The sequence below is a fragment of the Sapajus apella genome, unplaced genomic scaffold (assembly GCF_009761245.1).
Source record: "Sapajus apella isolate SASKATOON/1434 unplaced genomic scaffold, GSC_monkey_1.0 scaffold1, whole genome shotgun sequence".
NCBI classification, from domain to species: Eukaryota; Metazoa; Chordata; class Mammalia; order Primates; family Cebidae; genus Sapajus; species Sapajus apella.
The window spans coordinates 78,006,609-78,024,520 of NW_022436941.1; the positions used below are offsets into that span (position 1 = coordinate 78,006,609).

General features: G+C 35.9%; 1 protein-coding gene across 2 annotated transcripts in view; it reads left to right on the forward strand.

The window, feature by feature from the left end:
• PDE4D (phosphodiesterase 4D) overlaps window positions 1-17,912 on the forward strand; it is a 1,549,195-nt gene that overhangs the window by 189,267 nt on the left and 1,342,016 nt on the right. The gene's annotated exons all lie outside the window — the stretch shown is intronic.

Sequence of the window (17,912 nt, forward strand, 5' to 3'; positions counted from 1 at the left end):
CTTTTCCACAATTGCCTTTTTTTGTTCAACCTATTATAAGAGCATTTAGGTTTGGCCACTTGTTTGGGTCTTTATTTCCTTATGAGGGCTTCTGTGTCATGTAAAACTTACGTGCTTTTCTCCTATTAATCTATTTTATGTCAATTTCATGATCAGGTCTACCTGGGACTCTAAGAGGGCAGAGGTAAAGTTTTGTCTCTGCTATAGTAGATTCTATTAAATGGTTTTCTATGGTGTAGGATATGTAAGCAGGGAATAAAGAAATTGTAATAACTCTCAGACTTCTTAGAGAGATAGGAAGTTTCTGAAAAAGACCTGTCTAAAAGTAGGAGTGAAATCCTGGGAACTTTTTACTGTGTCCACCTCAGTGAAAATATATAGTTGTTTGTCCTATATGATTTGATTTAATGTCAATGCAGCCTAAACTTGAATGACTTTAAAAATGACCGAAGCCTGCAGTGGTAAAGATAGAAGCAAAAGTGAGGTATAACTAATAGTTAAAAAAAAAACATAATAGCCGTTAATGGTGAGAACCTGTGAGTTCTTTAACCAGTTAAACCTGTGTCAGTGAGCAAACAGCTCTGAGTGGGCAAAACGATTTGCTTAAGAAAATCACAGTAACAAATAGTAGTTCTAAATGAGATACAAAGTCATAAGAAACATTATGTACATGATGGAATGTTGTAGGTAAAATTTGATCACTTGACTGGTTATTTATCCTTACTTAATTCTTTAAATTTTCTTATGGCCTAATAGTGCAATTATCTGAATTTAGCTGATCAGATTTTAGGAAAAACATAGGGCAAAATTTAAACTGCTGAATTCAAGTGTCTAGTGTTATGTATCTTTACTTTTACCTTTAAAGGAGAGTCAGAGATAGCTATCATAATGGTTAAATAAAAAATAATGACAACAGCAGATGCTTTCAGGGATATAGAGAAACTGGGCCATTCATACATGGATAAAGGGAATGTAAAATTGTACAGCCACTCTGGAAAACAGTTTGGCAGCTTCTTAAAAAACTAAGCATGTAAGTATTATACTCAGTAAAAGCATTCCTGGGCATTTATCCCAGAGAAATAAAGACTTCTGTGCTTACAGAAAAACCTGTATATAAGTGTTTATAGCAGTCTTATTCATAATCTCCTAAAATTGGAAGCAACACAGATGTCCTTGCGTGGGTGAATGATTAAACAAACCGTGGTACATCTATACCATGGAATACTACTCAGCAATAAAAGAAACAAACTATTGATACACACAATGATCTAGATGAATCTTGAGAGAATTATGCTGAATGAAAAAGGCCAATCCATGAGGGTTGTATACCATATGATTCAAATTATATAACATTGTTGAAATGACAAAATTATGAAATGGAAAACAGATTAGTGTAGATTAGTAGTTGCTAGGGATTAAGAACGGAAGGAATAGGAGGAAACTGGGTGTGGCTATTAGAGGGGCAACATGGGAGATTCTTCTAATAATGGAGCTGTTTTATTTTATTTTTTCCCCTCCCCCAGTAATGGAACTGTTTTACATCTTGACCATATAAATGTCAATATCTTGGTTGTGATGTTGTTACCATTGGGGAAAACCAGCTAAAAAACTGATTTTGTATTATTTTTTATAACTGCATGTGAATCTACAATTATCTCAAAATAAAAAAATAAAAAAATGAGAAGAGAGCCAGGGAAAGTTCTAGGTAGTTTTTCTTAGATCAATTCTTTTTTTCTTTCTTTCTTTCTTTTTTTTTTTTTTTTATTACCCATCCATTTCTTACATCTTATAGATTGTTATCAAAGGAAGGCCACTGTCTTTGCTTTCCATTAAGGACAAAATTATTGGAGACATCTACAAAGATTTTGAAATTCTTCATGCAGACTTTCAGGGGACCATTAATTCACATTATTTTACCTGTAGGTATATATACAATCAGTTATGAATCTTAGATCTTTAAGAAGCAATATATGTGAACTGATTATAAATAAGTGGGAGGTTGTTTGAGGTTATTTTCCCCCTATAATTGCTTTTCTTCTGTCCCAAAAGAACCTATTTGACCGGTCATTCAGTTCTGTGAAGTTTTCCTGTCCTTTAGTTCTCATTTGGATTACGTGGTTCAGGGATCAGCTTAAGGGATAATAGAGGCAATGTAATGAATTTTAGCAGGAATAAAGCAATTGGGACTTTTGGTTTGTTTTTCAGGGTTAGAATGTAATATCCATTTTCTAGTTCCATGACTTCCCCAGTGCAATGCAATTCTTTTTTTTTTTTCCCATTTATTTATTTTATTGCATTTTACATTTTGGGGTACATGTGAAGAACATGCAAAATTGTTGCATAGGAACACACGTGGCAGTGTGATTTGCTGCCTTCCTCCCCATCACCTACATCTGGCATTTCTCCCCTTGCTATCTCTCCCCAGCTTCCCACCCCCCACCCTCCCTCCCCTATTTCCCCCCAACTGACCCCAGTGTGTAGTGCTCCCCTCCCTGTGTCCGTGTGTTCTCATTGTTCAACACCCGCCTATGAGTGAGAACATGCGGTGTTTGATCTTCTGCTCTTCTGTCAGTTTGCTGAGAATGATGGTTTCCAGGTTCATCCATGTCCCTACAAAGGACCCAAACTCATCGTTTCTGATGGCTGCATAATATTCCATGGTGTATATGTGCCACATTTTCCCTATCCAGTCTATCGTCGATGGGCATTTGGGTTGGTTCCAGGTCTTTGCTATTGTAAACAGTGCTGCAATGAACATTCGTGTACACGTGTCCTTATAGTAGAACGATTTGTAATCCTTTGGATATATACCCAGTAATGGGATTGCTGGGTCAAATGGAATTTCTATTTCTAGGTCCTTGAGGAATCGCCACACTGTCTTCCACAATGGTTGCACTAATTTACACTCCCACCAACAGTGCAAAAGTGTTCCTATTTCTCCACATCCTCTCCAGCATCTGTTGTCTCCAGATTTTTTAATGATCGCCATTCTAACCGGCGTGAGATGGTATCTCAGTGTAGTTTTGATTTGCATTTCTCTGATGACCAGTGATGATGAGCATTTTTTCATATGTTTGTTGGCCTCACGTATTCTTTTTGAAATGCTGTAACTCATATCGTGGGGGGCCTCACCATGTCCTTTTAGTTTTTTCCACTTCTATATCATTGTGCGCAGGAGCTTCCAGGTTTTGGGTTATTATGTCTTTGAGTTTTCTAGTCTGAATAACACCTGTTTAGAAATCATTTTTTCTGAGAGCTATAGTTGACTATACTTTGTTTCCTTTTGTTTCATAGGATTATCTCACAAATTCTATGAAACCATATGAGGTTCAAAGTAACCATATGAGGCGTAGGTATTATCACCTCCATTTTATAAAGACTTAAGGAAGCTAAGTAATTTTTCCCTGGACACGTAGTTAGTAAGCGACAGATTCAGAACTTGAGTTCAGAAAGCTAACTTCATAGCCTACACAGTTAGCCTCTCTATTTTTGTTTTTGTTTTGAGACAGAGTCTCATAGTGCCCTTACTTGCATGCTTGGTATGAGGAAGGTGAGAGAGTTCCTCTCCTAGGAATTCTATCTTCCTTCAAAGTCAGAGACAGTATTATTGGCTGAAGGTGAGGGGACAGGAAACAAAAGTAAAGGTGTAAAAAGAGCTGAAAAAGTTTGAAATATGTTAGGATTTTGTGTGTGTGTGTGTTTGTGTCCATATATACTCAATGTTTAGCTTCCGCTTGTGAGAACATGCAGTATTTTGTTTTCTGTTCCTACATACGTTTGCTTAGGATAATGGCCTCCAGCTTCAACCATGTTTCTCCAAAGGACATAATCTCATTTTTTTATGGCTGCATAGTATTCCATGGTGTATGTGTACCACATTTTCTTCACGCAGTCTGCCATTGATGGAAATTTAGGTTGATTCCATGTCTTTGCTATTTGTGAATCGTGCTGTGATGAACATACGCATGCATGTGTCTTTATGGTAGAATGATTTAGATTCCTTTGAATATAAACCCAATAATGGGGTTGCTGGGTTGAATTGTAGTTCTAACTTAAGGTTTTTGAAGAAATTGCCAAACTGGCTTCCACAGTGGCTGAACTAATATACCTTCCCACCAGCAGTGTGTAAGTGTTTCCTTTTGTCTGCAACCTTGCCAGCATCTGTTATTTTTTGAGTTTTAAATCATAGCCATTCTGACTGGTATGAGTATCTCATTGTGGTTTTGATTTGCATTGCTCTAATAATTAGTGATGTTGAATATTTTTACATGTTTGTTGACTGTGTGTATGTCTTCTTCTGAAAAATGTCTCTTTATTTCCTTTGTCCCTTTGTGATGGGGCTGTTTTTTGCTTGTTAATTTGTTTAAGTTCCTTATAGATGCTGGGTATTAGACATTTGTCAGATGCATAGTTTGCAAATATTTTCTCCCATTCTGCACGTTGTCTGTTTAGTATATTAATAGTTTTTTTTGCAGAAGCTCATTAGCTTAATTAGATTCCATTATCAATTTTTAAATTTTTGTTGCAATTGTTTTTGGCATCTCTCTCATAAAATCTTTGCCAGACCAAAGTCTAGAATGGTATTTTGTTGGTTATATTCCAGCGTTTTTATAGTTTTAGGTTTTACATTTAAACTTTAATTCATCTTCAGTTAATTATCGTATATGATATCAAAAAGAGATCTAGCACCAATCTTCTGCATATGGCTAGTCAGTTATCTTAGCACCGTTTATTGAATAGGGAATCCTTTCCTCATTGTTTGTCTTCATTGCCTTTGTTGAAGATCAGATGATTTTACATGTGTGGTATTATTTCTGGGCTCTCTAGTCTATTCTGCTGGTATCTATGTGTCTGCTTTTGTACCTGTATCATGCTGTTTTGGTTACTGTAGATTTGTAGTATAAAGTCAGATAATAGGCTGCCTCTAGCTTTATTCGTTTGCTGAGAATTGCCTTAGCTATTCAAGCTCTTTTTTGTTGCATACGAACTTTAAAATGGGCTTTTGAAATTTTTTGAAAAATGTCATTGGTAATTTGACAGGAATAGCATTGAATCTGTAAATTGTTTTGAGCAGTATGACTATTTTAACAGTATTGATTCTTCCTATGCATGACTGTGGAACGTTTTTCCATTAGTTTGTGTTATTTCTGATTTCTTTGAGCATTGTTTTGTAATTCTCATTGTAGAGATTTTTCACCTCCCTGGTTAGTAGTATTTCTAAATATTTTATTTATTTTGTGGCTGTTGTAGGATTGTGTTTTTGATTTGGTTCTCAGGTTGGATGTTATTGGTGCATAGAAATGCTACTGATTTTTGCATATTGATTTTGTATCCTGAAACTTTGCTGAAGTTGTTTATCATATTTAGGAGGTTTTGAGCAGAAACTATGGGGGTTTTCTAGGTAAAAAATCATAGTGTCAGCTGGGCGCAGTGGCTAATGCCTGTAAATGCCAGCACTTTGGGAGGCCAAGGTGAGTGGATTGCCTTAGTTCAGGAGTTCAAGACCAGCCTGGACAACATGGTGAAACCCTGTCTCTATGAAAATACAAAAAATTAGTCAGTCATGGCTGCATGTGCCTGTAATCTCAGCTACTTGGGAGGCTGAGACAGGAGAATCTCTTGAACTCAGGAGGTGGAGGTTGCAGTGAGCCAAGATTGCACCGCTGCACTCCAGCCTGGGTGACAGAGTGAGACTCTGTCTCAAAATAAATAATAAATAATCACAATGTCTGCATACAGAAAGTTTGACTTTCTTTCTTCTAGAATGCTTCTAGCTTTTACCCATTCAATATGATATTGGCTGTGGATTTGTTACAGATGGTTCTTATTATTTTGAAATTTGTTCCTTTAATGCCTAGTTTGTTGAGGGTTTTTAAAATGAAGTGTTTCTTAATTTTATTGAAAGTCTTTTCTTCATCTATCAGGTGATCATGTAGTTTCTGTTTTTAGTTCTGTTTATGTGATAAATCACATTTGTTGATTTGTGTATGTTGAACCAACTTTGTATCCCAGGGATAAAGTCTACTTGATCATGCTAAATTAGCTTTGTGATGTCCTGATGGATCCAGGACATAGTTTGCTAGTATTTTGTTGGTGATTTTTGCACCTATGTTTATCAAGGATATTGGCCTGATGTTATCTTTCCTTCTGTTTCTTCCAAGTTTTGGTGTCAGAATGATACTGGCCCCATAGAATGAGTTAGGGAGGAGTCCCTCCTCTTCAGTTTTTTTGAATAGTTTCAGATGGAATTGTACCAGCCAGCTCCTTATATATCTGGTAGAATATGACTGTGAATCTTTCTGGTCCTGGGCTTTTTCTGGTTAGTAGGTGTTTTATTACTGATTCAGTTTCAGAGCTTGTTATTGGTCTGTTCAGGATTTGAATTTCTTTCTAGTTCAACCTTGAGAGGTTGTATGTTTCCAGAAATTTACCCTAAAAAATTTTAGATTTTCTAGTTTGTGTGCATTGAGGTGTTTGTTATAGTCTCTGAGGGTTTTTGTATTTCTGTTGGCTCACTGGTAATGTCCCCTTTACCATTTCTAATTTTTAAAAAATTTAGATCATCTCTCTTTTTTTTTTCTTTGTTAGTGTAGCTAGTAGTCTATCAATGTTATTTTTTCTTTCAAAAAACAACTGGATGCATTGATCTTTCATATATATATGTATGTATATATTTACATTTAAATTTCATTTAATTCTGTTCTGATTTTGGTTATTTCCTGTCCTCTGCTAGCTTTTGGGTTGGTTTGCTCTTTTTCCGTTTCCTCTAAGTGTGATGTTACATTGTTAAACGAAAATCTTCCTAACTTTTTGATGTGAGCATTTAGCACTATAAACATTCCTCTTAACACTGCTTTAACATTGATAAGATGGAGATTCTGGTATGTTGTAATTTTGTTCTCATTAGTTTCAAAGAATTTCTTGATTTCTGCCTTAATTTCAATGTTTACCCAAAAGTCATTCAGGAGCAGGTTGTTTAATTTCCATGCAATTGTATGGTTTTGAGTGATTTCCTTAGTACTCATGATATGGTTTGGCTCTGTGTTCCCACCCAAATCTCACCTTGAGTTGTAATCCTCATAATCCCATGTGCCAGATGAAGGTAATTGAATCATGGAGGTTGTTTCCCTCATGTGGTTCTTGTGATAGTGAGTTCTCATGAGATCTCATGGTTTTACAAGAATCTGGCATTACCCCTGCTTGCACTCACTCCATCCTGCCACCCTGTGAAGAAGGTGCCTGCTTTTCCTTTATTTTCTGCCACAATTGTAAGTTTCCTGAGGCCTCCCCAGCAGTGCAGAACTGTGAGTCAATGAAACTTCCTTCCTTTATAAATTACTCAGTCTCAGGTATTTCTTCATAGCTGTGTGAAAATGAACTAATAAAACTGATTTCTATTTTTATTAAGCTGTGACCTGAGAGTGTGGTTGGTATGATTTCTGTCTTTTTGAATCTGCTGAGAATTGTTTTATGGCACATTGTGTGGTTGATTCTAGAGTATGCACCATGTGCAGGTGAGAATAATGTGTATCCTGTTGTTTTTAGTTGGAGAGTTCTGTAGACGTCTGTTAGGCCCATTAGGCCAAGTGTCAAGTTCAGGTCCCAAATATATCTTTGTTAGTTTTCTGCCTCAGCGATCTGCTTGATACTGTGAATGGGGTATTGAAGTTTCCCATTATTATTATGAGGTTATCTAAATCTCTTTGTAGGTCTCTAAGAACTTGTTTTATAAATCTGGGTGCTCCTGTGTTGGGCGCATATATATTTAGGATAGTTAGGTTTGTGTATTGAATTGAACCCTTTACCATTATATAATGCCCTTATTTGTCTTTTTGATCATTGTTGGTGTATAGTCTATTTTGTCTGAAATTATAATAGCAACACATGCCTTGCCTGGTAGAATTTTCTTTGTTCCTTTACTTTGAGCTGATGAGCGTCACTGCATGTGAGATGGGTCTCTTGAAGACAGAATACAGTTAGGTTTTGTTTCTTTATTCACCTTGCCATTCTGTATCTCTTAATTAGGACATTTAGCCCATTTACATTCAAGTTTAACATTGATATGTGTGGATTTGATTCTGTCATCAAGTTGTTAGCTATTGATTATGCAGACTTGATTGTTTTATAGTATCAGTGATCTATGTACTTAAGTGTGTTTTCATAGTGGCTGGTAATTGTCTTTTCTTTCCATATTTGGTACTACCTTAAGGACTGCTTGAAAGCCAGGTCTGGTGGTGATGAATTCTCTTAGCATTTGCTTCTCTGTAAAAGATCTTACTTCTCATTTGCTTTGAAACTTAGTTTAGCCAGATATGAAATTCCTGGTTGGAATTTCTTTTCGTTAAGAATGCTGAATATAGACCTCTTCTGGCCTGTAGGATTTCTGCTGAAAGGTCTGCTGTTAGCCTGATGGAGTTTCCTTTGAAGGTGACTTGCCCCTTCTTTCTGGCTACCTGCAACATTTTTTTCATCCATTTCAACCTTGGAGAATGTTATGACTATGTGTCTAGGGAATGATTGTGTTGAATGGTATCTCACAGGGGTTCCCTGCATTTCTTGAATTTGAATGTTGGCCTCTCCATGAGGGTGGGGAAATTTTCATGGACAATATTCTCCAATATATTTTTCAAGTTGTTTGCTTTATCCCTGGAAGAGCCCTGTCTTCCAGGGATATCATTGAGTTGTAGATTTGATCTTTTTATATAGTCCCATATTTCCTGGAGGTTTTGTTCTTTCTTTTTTATTATTCTTTTTCTTCATTTTTGTCTGACTGAGTTAATTCAGAGAACTGGTATTTGAACTCAGATCCTTTCCCCAGCTTGGTTTATTCTTCTGTTAATACTTGTGGTCATATTATGAAATTCCTGAAGGGAAGTTTTTTTTTTTCCTCTATCACATGAGTTTCTTCCTTTCTTAAAATGGCCAGTTCATCTTTCAGCCTCTGTATTGTTCTGTGTCTTAGATTTCTTGGATTGGGTTTCAACTTTCCCCTGAATATATACGATCTTTGTTCCTATCCATATTCTGAATTCTATGTCTGTCATTTCAGCCATGTTAGCCTGGCTAAGAATACTTGCTGGGGAACTAGTGCAGGCATTTGGAGGTAAGAAAACACTCCGGCGTTTTGAATCGCCAGAGTTCTTCTGCTGGTTCTTTTTCATCTGTGTGAGCTGATGTTTCTTCTGTCTTTGAAGTTGCTGTCCTTTGGATGGGACTTTTTGCTTTTATCTTGTTTGATGACCTTGGGTGTTTGATTGTGGTATAAGGTTAATTCAGTCCACTGGCTTCATTTCTGGAAGATTTTAGGGGGCCAAGGCTCAGCTCAGCACTTTTGGCTGCATGCTATAACTTTGGAAGGCAGTACCGGGCCCCTGGCTTTGTTCTCTGGCCCCTCAAGGTTAGCAGCCTGCTGTGCTAGAGAGGTCAAGAAGTTCCTGGTCTTCTGGCCACAACATTTGAATAGGATGTGCTGGCCAGGGCACTTCATTGGAGTGATGGCAGCAGAATCCATGCTTGCTTGTGCATGTCAGCAGCCACAGCAGCCCAGTGAAGTGCATGCATGTTTGCTGTGGTGGAGCACTGGCGGGAATGGAGCAATGGCATTCCTTTGCATGCTCAGGCAGTGGTGTAGTGGGGTCCTGGTGCTGGTGGAGGCGAGGTTGCCTGAAACATGATAGTTGTTGTGACTAGTGGGGAGTGAGTTAGCTTGAGAAGAGCCTGGAATTGCTAGCTAAGATTTAGGGCCTGTTTCCATAAGCTTAGTAATACACATTTTCTTTTGCTAATTAAGAAATTCATGATATATCCATATTTTGTGAAAAATGTGAGTTAACAACACCTGAATAAGTAAGAGCAAAGATTTTGAAAGAATTGAGAAGGTTGCAGTGAGCTGAGATTGTGCCAGTGTACTCCAGCCTGGTGTCAGAGCGAGACTCCGTCAAAAAAAAAAAAATAAAATAAAGTGCACGTGTTAATATAAGCTACACTTCAGTGGCAGAGTGTATTTCTGATTGGGATATTATCATATTACTAATAGAGTGGACAGATGGCATTATCGGTAATTCCATAGTTGGTGGCAGCTACTTAAACTCTTACTTTATTGTTAGCTCCAATAAACACCAGATATTTTGTTAATTATCCCGACAAATGGCAGAAACAGGTTTTTATTGGTGAAATTAGGGTATTGTGAATTGACGTAAGAACATTTTAAATGAAAATATAATGTATACTACATCCTCAGTGAAACTGTTTATGAACCTATTGAAGCTTATAGTCTGTACCCGGAAATGGTATCTAAAGCTTGACATGTAAATAACTCTGTGCCTAAGCTATGGTTAAGATAAGTTGAAAGTGCTTCATTCTGTAAGGGTGACATAATTGTGCATTTGCGATATTTCTCTATGTGCTGGCAGAATATGTTCTGCAAGGTGGTAATCTGAGTAAATCAAAAGACAGGGAATTGGGACTTTAGGTTAACAGAAGGTAAATGTATGAATGCCATTTTACAAAACAAGTCACATTTGAATGGAAAAACATATTCTGCAATTAACTCATTTAAACCTGGTAGCAAGGTTATATGTGAGTATTCATTATCACCACAAATATGTTTATGACCACCATGATAAATTAGATTGAATACAAATTTTGCAAATGGTTTGGTTTAGTTCACAACTGTTAAAGAAGGAATAAAACAACTAAGAAAAAAGAAGTGAGAAGGATGAAAAATGATGATTTCTTTTTCAGACTTAGGAGGCTGAGGTTGGAAGAAAGGTATTCATTTGAAAATATGTGAATATTTAGATATCTCTGAGGTTTATGTATTAAATGAACTGGCTGAGGGAGAAATGTTTCCTTTTTTTGAAGAAACTGACCAATTAATGCTGTTTAACCATTAAGACCTTGGTTGGGTTAAACATTAGAGGTTATTTTAAAGAATAACAGGGTTTACCCAGAAAGGTAAACTAAGTCATGAAATTTTTATTTTTACCCTTGATCCACTGGTATTAGGTCTCAACCATGTTTCTATCCACTCCAGAAGACAAGCAGATATTTCTATGAATCTGAAACTAACTCAGCAAATGTAGCCTCACTTTCTAAGTGGTGTTTTGGCTGTGGAACACAAGATACATATACCTGGAGATAGAAATGTGTCAGTAATCACTTATAGAAATAACAAATGCTTATTTTAATGAGTTGGACTCAGCTTAGTTAACAGGAATTGCCTAAGTGGAAACTTCTTATTTCCTAAATATGGGGAATGTTATGAGGCATGCTGGTGGGAACACAGGAGAGCACATGACATAATTATCCACTACTTGCAACATTTCTTGTTTGGCTGGAGAGGGATCATACTCATACAAGAGGGATAAAAAGATGTTTAAAGAAGTGAGCAAAGGCTCAGAGAGTAATAAAAAATAAAAACTGCCGAAAGACTCCATAAAGGAAGATTCAGGAAGAAGTATGTCAGAGGTAGAGCAAGAGCAAGGGTTGGATTTGCTGACTATTACTAATCCATTTCTCAGGAGCATGTTGAGACGCACATGGGAGGTTATAATGGCTGGATCTGTCAGAACCTTATTCTGTTGGCCAGAAGTCAATCACACAGCCCCAATTTTCTGCTAGGGTGGCTGGAAAATAGTTATCCTGGAAAGATGGTGTGGTTTTTTTTGAGCATGTAACCATTTTCTGCTACATGTCCGCTGGAACTTTGCAGAATAAACTTCAGTTCTTCTCCCCCTTGTTCGTTTTTTAAACCTTTCCTTTCCAAGTGAGACACCATTAGTTCTATTAGCTATTATTCATATATTATTGTTCCCAAACCCTCTACTATCCTGGCCATGATAAAGCAAACATTCTTGATTTTTATTGTTCTTCTCAAAATGAGATGCTCACTGTAGAACATAATACTCTAGATGTGGTTTTTTAAATGCTGGTAAAGTGGGATCATTGTTTTCATTGATTTCATAACTATAAGGTCAAAGAGAGGGCCAAGACTGAGGACTTTGCATTTAAAGAAAAAGAAGAGAATTTGAAGAAGGAAAGGGGTCTCCATGATGCCACCTCAGTATGGCAGCCGTGGGAAGCACTAGTGGTAAGGTGCTATTCTTTCCTACTTCTCAAAGAGGAAAAAAGGCACTCACACTCACAAATCAAATCTTTTCCATCAAAACTCCAAAGTGAAGTCAAGAAGAACAAGTGCACTCAAATTATGTTGCTTATAGATTATGGATTTAAATTTTAAAAACCACCAATGATTTCTGTATTAAAATCATTTTATTGTAATTTTAACTAGTCTACATGCCTCACGTAGTGTCTAGGTTTTATGCTCAATAATTTGGGTAGTTGTCCAAATGATTATATCATATACAAGCAAATTAGCATTGCTATAAGGAACTAAAATTTACCATCTCCCATTTTCACCTGCTGCTAATATGGCACTGATGTTGTGCCATTCAGCATGTGGCCCCCATTCCTAATGTTTTCATCTCTAGATCCTTTGAAGAGAGAAAAAATGAGTATTTTTTTCTTTTTTTTTTTTTTTTTAACAGTATGCTTTCAGTGTTTTCTGTTAAGAAATGTTATAACCCAAGGGAGTGGATGTTCTTATCAGAGAGGAAATTGATTGAAAACTATTTAGTTTCCAAATTCCTAGAAGAAGAGAAAAAGTCTAAGCATCCAGCTCTGTAACTAATCTACTAATGTGATGATGTATTTCAAATATTTTTTTTTTCTAAATTGAGTTTTGGATGTCAAAGTTTCAGGATCCACTGGTTTCCATAATTTTAGTTTGTCCAGTTGCTTATGGTTAGACATATTGTGAACAGTGACATTATACTTCTCTTTTTCTATAAATGTGGCTGCTTTTCAGTGTTGAAGTTGTAGGAAACAGAATTCATTGTAATCTGAATTTAAATTCAGCTTCCTGTTGCAGCTTCTCTCCTCCCCCTCCTCCCTCATGTTTCTTCCTGTCCCCAGATGTCTCTCAGAGGCAGACGCTATGGCCATAAATGACATTTATTGATTTGAGTACTAGTGACTTTTTCTTGACAGGTTCACCCATAGCAATATTTAAGTAATATTAACAGTTTCCCACCAAGCATTCTGAATAAACTAAACAGTATCTAGGCAGAAAGCCATGTACTTTTAGAGCTCAATATGTTTATAAGATATATGGAGACAAAACACAGAGACAACATAAATACCTATTCTACTTGGTTGTAATCTGCCAATTTATATTTTTCAGAGAAGAGTTTATCACTAAATCACTGAGAGGAAGAGTAGGATATCTGGGGGAAATGGTGGTGGAGGGAGGCACGTTTGTTATCCAGAAAAACGATTGGGAGCCAGGGAGGATTTTCAAATTCCAATCCCTCAGCTCAATCTTGGGGCATTTGTCTTGCCATCTGAATTATCTTGGAACCCAGAAAAAAACTGGTTGTGAAAACCACAGATGCAATTTTCTTCTTTGGCTTTTCCCATAATACTATAATTATAAACCATGCTGTGTTAGAGTATAACATTCTTTGGAGAGCACTTTGATCAAATTTTGCCTTATGTGGCAACATTTAGAAACATAAGCCTTTGTGGGATTTCTGGCTCTTCTTTTTACTGATGGGCTGATAATCTTATAATAGCATTAGTTTTGCCACCAATTACCAAAGATTTGTTATTATTGGTTTTTAAAGTTGGACAATCCTTAAATGTTACAGCAACATTAGAAACAGACTCCCAGAAGGGGGTGAGTCAGACTGGTTTAGAAACCTCCAATCCTGGCTATTTGGTACCTCAGAATTCAACAAGGGATGTTGGAACATTTTCAAAATGAAATGAATTTAAATTCAGTTTTGTAAGAGGTTGTACTATAGAACACAGTGAAAAAGAGAAGGTTAGCTGGAAAGTCAAACATGATAGAATTTGAAAATTACTAGGCTTTAGGATATGAAAGTATTTCCCATATGTTAAGACAGAATTTGTATTCTCTTTTTTCTCAATGGCATTTTATGAAACTATATATTCCTGCTCTTCTATATAAATAGAATAGAAACATCTCTATTTTTAAATTGTCATGGAAATAAGTAATGGCCTGTGAACAACATGACTTTTTTTTTTTTTTTTGAGATGGAGCTTTTGTCACCCAGGCTGGAGTGCAATGGCGCTATCTTGGCTCACCACAACCTCTGCCTTCTGGGTTCAAGCAATACTCCTGCCTCAGCATCTTAAGTAGCTGGGATTACAGGCACCTGCCACCACACCCAGCTAATTTTTGTATTTTTAGTAGAGACGGAGTTTCACCATGTTGGCCAGGCTGGTCGTGAACCAACATGGTGAAAGCATGGCTTTCACCCTCCTTGCTTTCTCCCTCCTTGCTTTACTATTTTGGTGAATTTTGAGGGGCATACTTTGCGGGAACATTGTGATTATTCACCATTACTTTTAATGGAAAAAAAAATGCAGTTACTTTTACACCAACCTAATATTTCCTTGGCTAATCTAGTGTGATTTAGGGACAGTGATAAATAAAGGATGAGAAAGAAAGAAAAGGGCTTACTAGTAAATGCTGACAGAGCTGGGGCACTTTCACAGTCCCATTGGCATGTTCCATGGGCCATTTCACTTTCAGATGGTTTGTTTGGCTGAATTTGGACGCTAATCCCTGGAGTTTTGCCTTTCCTCTTGTGACCTGAGAACTTGCTGGCATATACAAGTCAATTTTCTTAATAGCTTTTCTTCATTAGTCTGTATTCTCCAGTGAGTTGAAATGTCACATTTACTTATACTAAAATTTTATACTAGACATATTTAGATGTCTTTGGCATTAAACCTTTTTTAATCACTTGTCTTTCTTGTCTAGAGCTAGTGTCGTAAGGTCATTGTTACAGGTTTCTAATACACTTTATGACCTAGAATGGCATAACTCTCATTGCATCTTTTTCCTTTGATTTTTTAAAATATATATTTTATTGTGTTTTAGGTTTTGGGGTACATGTGAAGAACATGCAAGATTGTTGCATAGGTACATACATGGCAATGTGGTTTGCTGCCTTCTTCCCCATCACCTGTATCTGGCATTTCTCCCCATGTTATCCCTCCCCAACTCCCTACACCCCGCTGTCCCTCCCTTAGTTCCCCCCACAGACCCCAGTGTGTGATGCTCCCCTCCCTGTGTCCATGTGTTCTCATTGTTCAACACCTGCCTATGAGTGAGAACATGTGGTGTTTGATTTTCTGTTCTTGTGTCATTTTGCTGAGAATGATGCTTTCCAGGTTCATCCATGTCCCTACAAAGGACACAAACTCATCGTCTTTTTTTTTTTTTTTTTTTTTTTTGATGGCTGCATAGTATTCCATGGTGTATATGTGCCACGTTTTCTCTGTCCAGTCTATCATCGATGGGCATTTGGTTTGGTTCCAAGTCTTTGCTGTTGTAATCAGTGCTGCAATGAACATACATGTGCATGTGTCCTTAGAACAATTTATAATCCTTTGGATATATAATATACCCACTAATGGGATTGCTGGATCAAATGGAATTTCTATTTCTAGATCCTGGAGGAATCACCACACTGTGCTGCACAATGGTTGAACTAATTTACACTCCCACCAACAGTGTAAAATGTTCCTATTTCTCCACATCCTCTCCAGCATCTGTTGTCTCTAGATTTTTTAATGATCACCATTCTAACTGGCATGAGATGGTATCCCAATGTGGTTTTGATTTGCATTTCTCTAATGACTGGTGATGATGAGCATTTTTTCATATGTTTGTTGGCCTCATATATGTCTTCCTTTGTAAAGTATCTCTTCATATCCTTCGCCCACTTTTGAATGGGCTTGTTTTTTTTCTTGTAAATCTGTTTTAGTTCTTTGTAGATTCTGGATATACTTATAACTCTTATTTTGTTGTGAATTTCTTTCTTTTAATATACTCCTGAATTTTATTAATATATTTAATTAGTTATGTTTGTATTTTCAAAAAGTGAGATAGGTGGATCTTTTAAAAAATAATCATTGTCAGGTATGGTATTAAGTTTGAAATAGCTATTAGCTATTACATTACTTTTAATGGCAGGAACCACAAATACTTTTGCAACAATCTAATATGTAAAATGAATATAGTAGGCTTCCATTGTTTATCTGTGTTGTGGAATATAGTGTAATTCTAAAAAAAATTACTTCTTATGCCATTTTTGTTTTGTGTTTTGTGTTTAGATTGATTTTCCTGAAAGCTTTTTCTTTTGTTTCTGCTATATATTTGTTCTACTATATTCTGATTTCGATTTTTTTCTGGATCAGTTTCATCATTTCATATTCTTACATTATTGCAACTAATTAGTTTATCACATTAATTGGAATAGGATTGCGTATGTTATTCATTTGTATATTTTTAATCTTGTTTCTATATTTAGTCAAATCTACTTTGTCATTTTTAATGAAATCTAAACTTTCTTTTCTTACTCTTGCAGAGTTCTATTTACCTAATTGCCGTTTTTCTGCTTTTACCTTTATTAACTCATTTTTCCAACTTTCTTTTGGGTTCTGATCTTTTTCTAGGCTGTTAAATGAATATGTCATTCTGTTTTGATTTTTATTGATTCATTCCTGTGACTTTTCTTCAAGTTATTTTGTTGGCCTTTACTGAACTTCTGCAGTTTATTGAGTTGAATATTTTGTTATTTTATTTTGTTCAATTTTTTAAATGATGAGATCCCTGAATGTTGTGGGTTTTTTTTCTTTTGAGTCCATATTTTACCACAAATTATTAGATTTTATATAGATTTTCAATTGTTCTTAATTTTAAAGTAGTTTGTAATTGCAATTTGGATTTATTCTTCAGCCTTTGTCATTTAGAAATGTTTTAAGATTTGCTTTTGTGTTTTTATTTTTAAAGATTATCTTCTGATATTAATTCCACTGGGTTATTTGTATGTGTTTCACATATTTATGCATACTTATGTTCTATATAATTTCTATGTTTTATAGCTTACAACTGCATCTATCTAATATATGAACAATTTTTGATCAACTTTTTTACAAAAGTATTTTCCTTGAAAAATCCAAACATTTAAATGTAACTGTTAGACCAACTTCATTAATTGTATTTACTTATATATATACTTTATGGTCCTTTTAATTTCGCAGCTACTTTTTCTCTTTAAGAGAGTTTTGTTTGACATTAGCACTGTATTTCTATCAGTTTCTTCTTACAGTTATAACTTTGTGTGTGTGTGTGTGTGTGTGTGTGTGTGTATACACATATGTATATATATTTATACATACACATTGTAATATATAATGTCTTACGGGCTACGGCGTTTCCTTAGAATCTATATCTTATTTGAAGCTAGCATATTTAAAATTTTTTTTTAAGTAAAAGGTTTTATTTCTTCCTGGAATCCTGCAGGATTTTTTTTTCCTGTTTATTCAGTAGTTTAAAAGTGTCAGATGTGTTAAAGTTTAGGTCTTTCACTGATTCATTTTTTTCCTGGAGCCATGTCACCCCTTTTCCTGAGGTTAGGAAAGATTTTTTTCAGATGTGTATTTGGTTATTGTTTCTGTTTTATTTCTCTGGACTCTCTGGGAATATTGATGAGCTGTATGTTAGCTCTCTAGTCTCTCTTTTTCAATTTTTTCTTCTTCTCTGACACACTTATCCTTTCTCGTTGTGAAGGCTTATAGAACTGTAAATAATGCTTAAACCCACGGTCTTCAGTATCAATTAATTCTTGTATTTTGTTTTTAGTTTCTATGTAGTCTTCCTTTTAAAAAATAATCCCTCTCCATTTTCATTTTACCCATTGTCCATTGTCTTGTTTAACCTGGCTGGAATCCTCTTTATTTCATCCTGTTTTCTTTTCACAGAGGCCAATGTCTTGGTTCTCTGTTGAGGATACCAAGTAGTCTTTTGAGTTTTT